The following is an 8,889-nucleotide window of genomic DNA, read 5'->3' as shown; positions in this document are numbered from 1 at the left end:
AACTCTGTAAAGCATTAATTTGGGATGCAATCTGAGGCTGGTTACTCTAATGAATTTATCCTTTGCAGCAGAGGTAACTCTGTGTCTTCCTTTTCTGTGGCAGTCCTCATGAGAGCCAGTTTCATCATAGTGCTTGATGGTTTTTGCAACTGCACTTGAACAAACTTTCAAAGTTCTTGCATTTTCTGGATTGACTGACCTTCATATTTTAAAGTAATGACGGACTGTCATTTCTCTTTGTTTATTTGAGCTGTTCTTGCCAAATAGCGCTATCTTCTGTATACCACCGCTACCTTGTCAGAACATAACTGATTGGCTCAAAGAAGGAAAGAAATGCCACCAATTAACTTTGAAGAAGGCACACATGTTTATTGAAATGCATTCCAGGTGACTAAGTCATGAAGCTGGTTGAGAGAACGTCAGGGCAAAGGGTAAAGGGTGGCTATTTTGAAGAATCTCCGTGTTAAAATATATTTTGATTTGTTTTACACTTTTTTGGTTACTACGTTATTCCTTTTGTGTTGTTTCATCGTCTTTATGTCTTCAATGTTATTCTACAATGTATAAAATAGAAAAAAATAAAATAAAGAAAAACCCTTGAATGAGTAGGTATGTCCAACCTTTTGACTGGTACTGTATATGTGGGTTCAATACACGGAGCTGGCCAGCTAGTTAAGGTGTTATCTAATATATGGCCCCAGTGGATGGAATAATTGTAATTCACATGTACACTCATCTCTCCCTGTAACTGTTTCTTTATCTCCCGCTCGCTTCCCCTCTCTGTTCCTACTCCCCCTCTCTCTCAGTGACTTTGACCATGGTAATCCCTATAGGGTGTTAATTATAGACTATTGATCTAATTATAGAAAACCACTGACGATCCACTTCCCCACTCACACCCTCCTCTTTCCATCTACTTCCTCCTCTCTCCATCTACTTCCTCCTCTCCTCTCTCTATCTGCTTCCTCCCTTCCCTCTCTACTTCCTCCTTGGACTTCTCTCTCTCTCTCTTTCCTCCCGCCTCGCTCTACCACTATGAGGGTTTACATAAAAAGAGTACTCTTACCCAAACTCATATGTCTCTGTAGAATGCCCTTTGCTATTCTGCACCTCTGAGTGGAGAAATGCAGTACATCTCTAGGCTTGTACAGCATTGAAAATGCTTTTGTAGTAGGTTTTTACCATTACATCTGAGTCAGAACAGAAAAGAACTCAACACAGTAGGACCCCAGAGTTGTTTTATTTTTCAATAAAAGAAACTCAGAGTCAGAGTCCAAAGAGTGCTGTCTCTCTTCCTTTGTCTCTCTTCCTTTAACCAAACACTGCATCTGTGTAATCATCGACGGCTCTGCCCTCCTCTCTTGTCTATAGATGGGACAGCCATGCATGCCAATGAGTTCGCTCTGCTAACACACACACATACATCTGAAAGTGAAGGAAAAAAGTAAATAAAAAAGGTGTATTTTCCTCGTCTCATCCTGTCGTTTAGAGATAGAGATTAAACAGCAAAAAAATGGAAATTACATTTTGATGAGTTAATAAAAGGTGTAAGCGTCATCGGTGTAATTAGGTGGTAAATCTGCCACGATAATTTGAGCGGATTAAATACATTCCCAGATTATTATTTCCGATCTCTGATGTGTGTGTTAGGATTTTGCTAAATGAAATAGTGAAGGAGCGTGAACTAAGTAGCTTGACACCTGGTTCCACCACTAAAGGAAGAAGAAGGGGGGAGAGAAAAAGTGAGAAAAAACCCCACCAACTGAATAGAGAGATTGCATGGCTCCACTAAGGTGGCAAAAGTGTTGGCATAGACCTCTAGCCAACACGCCACTGATCTCTCTCTCTCTCTCTCTCTCTCTCTCTCTCTCTCTCTCTCTCTCTCTCTCTCTCTCTCTCTCTCTCTCTCTCTCTCTCTCTCTCATAATAAAGAAGAAATTGAGCCTCCGCTTTGAAGAACTCCTCTCTAGACGCTCCCACAGACAGACTGAAGGCAGGAGCACCACATTACAAAAAGAAAGGGAGGAGGAAGAGGAGAGAAAAAAAGGAGAACAAACTAGGAAATCGAGGAGAGGATCAATACAAACCACCCCAGTCCAGATAACCAGCCCATCGCTTGTCCATATGTATTTAGTCTTAATTCATTCCTACTTAGATTGTGTGCATTGGGTATATGTTGTGTAATTTGAGACAGAGAGAGAGACACACAGAGAGAGAGAGAGGTGATATCCTCAGCAGAAAAGAAAATCGATTAATTATGATGACTCTGATATGCTTTGAGAGTACTTATCATTATGCCATGTCCACAAGCCATGTAAACAATAGATTGATCACATAAAGGACTTAACAGATGGGAGTTCATACAGGAGTCTGTGTGTGTGTGTGTGTGTGTGTGTGTGTGTGTGTGTGTGTGTGTGTGTGTGTGTGTGTGTGTGTGTGTGTGTGTGTGTGTGTGTGTGTGTGTGTGTGTGTGTGTGTGTGTGTGTGGGTTGGTTCTTCTATTCTTGCGGTGACTTAAAATCCCAACCATGACAGTAAAATAAGGAACATTCTCCCTCGTGGGGACATTGTGAAGCAGAGAGAGATTGAAAGATTTGTAAAATGACCTATAGATATACAGTAAGTATATCATGTAAACGATGAAATCACCAGTAGTGTGAATAAAAAGGTGAGGTGACAAAAATGTAAATTCAACATGCAACAGTTTCAACGATTTTACTGAGTTACAGTTAATTTAAGGAAATCAGTCAATTGAAATAAATGCATTAGGCCCTAATCTATGGATTTCACATGACTGGGAATACAGATATGCATCTGTTGGTCACAGATACCTTTCAAAAAAGGTAAGGGCTTGGATCAGAAAACCAGTCAGTATCTGGTGTGACCACTATTTGCCTCATGCAGCGCGACACATCTCCTTCACATAGAGTTGATCAGGCTGTTGATTTGTGAACTGGGACATGTTAAGCTTCCAGGAATGTTGTACAGATCCTTGGGGCCGTGCGTTATCATGCTGAAACATGAGGTGATGGTGGTGGATGAATGGCACGACAATGGGACTCAGGATCTCGTCACTGTATCTCTGTGCATTCAAATTGCAATTGATGAAATGCAATTGTGTTGGTTGTCCGTAGCTCATGCCTGCCCATACCATAACCCCACCGACCCCATGGGGCACTCTGTTCAGCTCATGCCTGCCCATACCATAACCCCACCACCCCCATGGGGCACTCTGTTCAGCTCATGCCTGCCCATACCATAACCCCACCGCCCCCATGGGGCACTCTGTTCACAACGTTGAGTAAACCACTGGACCACACGACACCATACACTGTCTGCCATCTGCCCTGTACAATTGAAACCGGGATTTATCCATGAAGAGCACACTTCTCCAGCGTGCCAGTGGCCATCGAGGTTGAGCATTTGCAGTCAGGTCAAGACCCTGGTGAGGACGACGGGCCCGCAAATGAGCTTCCCTGAGACGAATTCTGACAGTTTGTGCAGAAATTCTTTGCTTGTGCAAACACAGTTTCATCAGCTGTCCAGGTGGCTGGTATCAGAAGATCCTGCAGGTGAAGTGGTCCTGGGCTGGCATGGTTACACGTGGTCTGCAGATGTAAGACCCGTTAGACGTACTGCCAAATTCTCTAGAATGACAGTGGACGTGGCTTAGGGTAGAGAAATTAACATTCCATTCTCTGACACTAGCTCTGATGAACATTCTTGCAGTCAGCATGTCAACTGCATGTTCTGTAAAAACTTGAGACATCTGTGGCATTGTGTTGTGTGACAAAGCTGCACATTTTAGAGAGGCCTTTTATTGTCCCCAGCACAAGGTGCACCTGTGTAATGAATATGCTGTTTAATCAGCTTCTCAATATGACACACCTGTCAGGTGGATGGAATATTTTGACAAAGGAGAAATTCTCACTAACAGGGATGTAAACAAATGTGTGTACAAAATTTGAAGGAAATACGATGTTTGTGAGTAAGGAACATTTCTGGGATCTTTTATTTCAGCTCTTGAAACATAGGATCAACACTTTACATGTTGCATTTATGTTTTAGTTCAGTGTTGAATTGATGCGGTAAGCCACAGGATAAAGTGCAAGGCCTCTGCAGCCTACTGCCTTCTAATGTCACAGAGCAAAGTTACATCATAGACGTGAAGGCAGCATTTACCACATAATGAGAGCTTCAGTGACATCGCTGGACCGTGAAGTACAGAGAAGGACAGATAGCATGAAGAGGTGTCAGAAGAAAACAGATGACTGAAATCATTTCTGTAGCTACTTCACCCTGGGTCAGGCTGTCGATCTTATTAAATAGACTTGAAGCATAAGAAGATTACTCAACAGCGCGAGAGAGCTTGCCTCGCTGTGTTGTTTGGTTGGCAGGTGTCTCATTGTTCACAATGGGTCCATTTCACCCACTGCAAAAACAACAACACTTGGGCTAGGTGTACACTACATGTTCAGTCTAGTTTGGTCCATAAGGGAGGCTAACAAACCACTATATCTTTGTTCTCCTATTTCTCTCTCCTCTAGTCTATTGCACACTCAAGTATTTTTTCTCCTGCTGGCAGCGTTGCCATGACAAGCTCACACACACAATGATCTCTGGCATAAAACCACAAAACAGCCTACTGCTGATCACCTCTCCCTCCATACCTCCTCCCTCCCTCTCTTCTCTCTCCCTCTCTCACTCCCTCCGTTCTATATCTCCCTCCTCCCTCTCTTCTCTCTCCCCCCCTCCTCCCTCTCTTCTCTATCTCCCTCCCTCCCTCCCTCCCTCCCTCCCTCCCTCCCTCCCTCCCTCCCTCCCTCCCTCTCTTATCTCTCCCTCCCTCCTCCCTTTCTTCTTACTCCCTCCCTCGTCCTTCTCTTCTCTCTCCCTCCCTCCATCCATCCCTCCCTCCCCCCTCTCCCTCCCTCCCTTCTCTCTCCCTCCCTCCTCCCTAACGCCTCCCTCCCTCCCTCCACCCTCTCTCCCTCCCTCCTCCCTCCTCCCTCCTCCATCTCCCTCTCTCCTACCTCTCTTCTCTCGCTCTCCCTCCTCCCTCCCTTCTCTCTCCCTCCCGCCTCCCTCTCTTCTCTCTCCCTCCCTCCTCCCTCTTCTCTCTCCCTCCCTCCTACCACTCTTCTCTCTCTCTCCCTCCTCCCTCTCTCTCTCTCTCCTTCCTCCCTCTCTTCTCTCTCTCTCTCCCTCCTCCCTCTCTTCTCTCTCTCTCTCCCTTCTCCTATCTCCCTGGTCCTTGTTCGCTGACTTTGGTAATTTCACACTCCTCTCCTCCTCATGTCTCTCTGGCGTTCCCTCTTTCATAGTTCTGGCCTACAGCCTCCTGGTTGCTCTGGCGCTGGCATGCAGCATGGAGAACGCTTTACTGTGTGTGTGAATGCGTGCGTGCGTGTGTGTGTCTTTGTTTGTCTGTGTATGTGAATGCATTTTTGTTTCAGTTTGTGTGTGGTCTGAAGCTTCCCCAGTACTCTCAGTTATGAATTCTGCAGTACAGCAGTGAAGAGAAGGAGAGAGAAACAAATGGCTAGTCAGATGATCACCAGCAGCCTCTCAGCACCATAAACACATACTGGTTCCCCCAGGGCCTGTGTTCCCTGTTTCCTGTTCCCGGTTCTCTGTTCTCTGGTCCATGTTCCCTGCTTCTTGGTCCATGTTCCCTGTTCCATGTTCCCTGTTCCATGTGCCTTGTTACATGTTAGATGTTCTCTGTTCTCTGGTCCATGTCCCATGTTCCCTGTTCCATGTTCGCTGTTCTCTGTTCTCTGGTCCATGATCCCTGTTTCTAAGTCCCTGTTCCCTATTCATTGTTCCCTGTTCCATGTGCCCTGTTACATGTTAGATGTTCCATGTTCCATGTTCCGTGTTCCATGTTCCGTGTTACATGTTCCATCGTCCATGTTCCCTGTTCTATGTTCCCTGCTCCATGTTCCCTGTTCCCTGCTCCATGTTCTATGTTCCCTGTTCCCTATTTCATGTTCCATGTTCCTTGGTCGGTGTTCCCTGTTCCATGTTCCCTGTTCCCTATTCCATGTTCCCCTTTCCATGTTCCCTGTTCTGTGTTACATGTTCCTTATCCCAGGATCTCAAATTAAGAACAGCAACACAAGCATGTTACATGCCTGTCAACAGCTTCCACCAAGGCTCAGCCCCTGTGTGTGTTTGTGTGCGTGTGTGTGACAGATGTTTTCCTGTCTCTAAGCCTCCTCCACCATGGCCCAGTTAGCTACGTAAGGGCTGATATGTATTATTGAGGACTGTGTGATGTCTGGTGACTAACAGAAAGAGACAAGCAGGGGGGATAAGCTGACAACATTTAGAAGGGCAGAGGCATGTGCTTCTACACATTCACAGGATGTAAACTATAAAGCACACCGTGTCTCACTTGAAATGCAGGTAACAGAGGAAGTTCAGTTCTGTATATGGACATGGGACGTCTGGGATGCTTTGCACATCCTAAACGGAGATGGAGGTAGACATTAAACAAATATTGTGAATAAAGCTCAAGCACAGTCTCAACATTCGGGAACACTGAGGTGTGTTTATCAATATGAAAAGGTATAAGGTGTGTGTGTGTATTTGTTTGTGTGTATGCATGCGTGAGTTTGTGTGTGTGTGTGTGTGTGTGTGTTTTTCTGGTGAGTGAGGAGTGTAAATGCCAGGCTGTCAGCGCTGGCCTGTCAGGGAGAGCAGGTGTGAAGTGACAGACAGCTGTGGCATTTACCTTTAGGTTTAATACCAGAAACCCTATCCATCTCTGTCACACACGCATCCACGCACACACACACTTCCATCGGTGGTAGCCATGAAGTTAGAGAGGTGGGTCGGTAACCGAAGGGTTGCCTCTTCGAACCCCCGAGCTGCGTGTGGGGAAATTGGCAGGGAGTGATCAGGCAGCCGGTATACTGCCTAAAGCCATTGTGCCCTTGAGCAAGGCACTACCCCTAAGTGCTCCAGGGGTGCTGCTCTGCCGCAGTGCTTCTCCAGCCTGTGATGTGTGTAGGTGCCTGTGGGTGGTATTACAGTAGTTAATAACCCCAAAGCCTGTTTTTGGAATGCAGCCTCTAAGACAGCTAAGCTACTCCGTCTCAGCCCAGACCTGATGCTGGGACAAAGAGAGTTAGGGGATTTCACCCAAATCTGTGCAGGGGGAATGTGGAGGTGGGCAAGTGTACTGTGTGTGTGTGTGTGTGTGTGTGTGTGTGTGTGTGTGTGTGTGTGTGTGTGTGTGTGTGTGTGTGTGTGTGTGTGTGTGTGTGTGTGTGTGTGTGTGTGTGTGTGTGTGTGTGTGTGTGTGTGTGTGTGTGCTTGCATGGCTCTGTGTGTGTGTCTTTTCTCTCCTCCATCTCCACAGACCAGCAGCTCAGCAGAAGCTTTGTCTGTGGCAGATAGAGGGAGGCCACAGCATTTTACATGAGCTGCTCATCCTCATTGTAGTGCGCACTCTGACCTCAGGAATTCCACAGTTTGCTTGTGATGTTGTTTCATGAGGCCAGAACAGGAGGTACGTCTCTGCTTTGTTATGTTGCACAGCAACCTCACCGCCTGGTACGGCAACTGCACCATCCACAACCGCAGGTCACTTCACAGGGTGTTGCGGTATTCCCAACGCATTACATGGGGCACACTGCCTGCACCTCCAGGACATCTACAGCACCCAGTGTCACAGAAGGCCAAGAAGATCATTAAGGACCTCAACCACCCGAGTCACAGCCTGTTCTTTCTTTCTTTCTCTCTATGTATATATACTGTATTGTGTGTATTTTCATACTCTGGATACAGACATTGCTCATTCTAGAATTTCTATATTTCTTAATTTCATTCTTTTACTTTTATGTTTGTGTGTTTTGTTGTGTACTGTTAGATATTACTGCACTGTTGGAGCTAGGAACTCAAGCATTTCTGTCACACCCTGATCTGTTTCACCTGTCTTGTTCTTGTCTCCACCCCCTTCCAGGTGTCACACCCTGATCTGTTTCACCTGTCTTGTTCTTGTCTCCACCCCCCTCCAGGTGTCACACCCTGATCTGTTTCACCTGTCTTGTTCTTGTCTCCACCCCCCTCCAGGTGTCACACCCTGATCTGTTTCACCTGTCTTGTTCTTGTCTCCACCCCCCTCCAGGTGTCACACCCTGATCAGTTTCACCTGTCTTGTTCTTGTCTCCACCCCCCTCCAGGTGTCACACCCTGATCAGTTTCACCTGTCTTGTTCTTGTCTCCACCCCCCTCCAGGTGTCACACCCTGATCTGTTTCACCTGTCTTGTTCTTGTCTCCACCCCCCTCCAGGTGTCACACCCTGATCTGTTTCACCTGTCTTGTTCTTGTCTCCACCCCCCTCCAGGTGTCACACCCTGATCTGTTTCACCTGTCTTGTTCTTGTCTCCACCCCCCTCCAGGTGTCACACCCTGATCTGTTTCACCTGTCTTGTTCTTGTCTCCACCCCCCTCCAGGTGTCACACCCTGATCTGTTTCACCTGTCTTGTTCTTGTCTCCACCCCCCTCCAGGAGTCACACCCTGATCTGTTTCACCTGTCTTGTTCTTGTCTCCACCCCCCTCCAGGTGTCACACCCTGATCTGTTTCACCTGTCCTGTTCTTGTCTCCACCCCCTCCAGTTGTCTCCTATTTTTACCCATTATCCCCTGTGTATTTTGTTTTGTCAGGTCTCACCAGCAGTTTTCACGTTTCTCCTGTTTTGTTTTCTAGTCCTCCTGGTTTTGACCTTTCTGCCTGTCCCTGAGCCCGCCTGCCGTTCTGTCCCTGATTGTCTCTGCCCTGGATTACGAACCTCTCCTGCCCTCGACCTGCCCTTTGCCTGCCTCTTTGTTATAATAAATATTCTGAGAATCAAACTATCCGCCTCCTGTGTCTGC

The sequence above is a fragment of the Salvelinus alpinus genome, chromosome 21 (assembly GCF_045679555.1).
Source record: "Salvelinus alpinus chromosome 21, SLU_Salpinus.1, whole genome shotgun sequence".
In the NCBI taxonomy this organism is placed as follows: Eukaryota; Metazoa; Chordata; class Actinopteri; order Salmoniformes; family Salmonidae; genus Salvelinus; species Salvelinus alpinus.
This window is presented reverse-complemented; position numbering follows the sequence as displayed.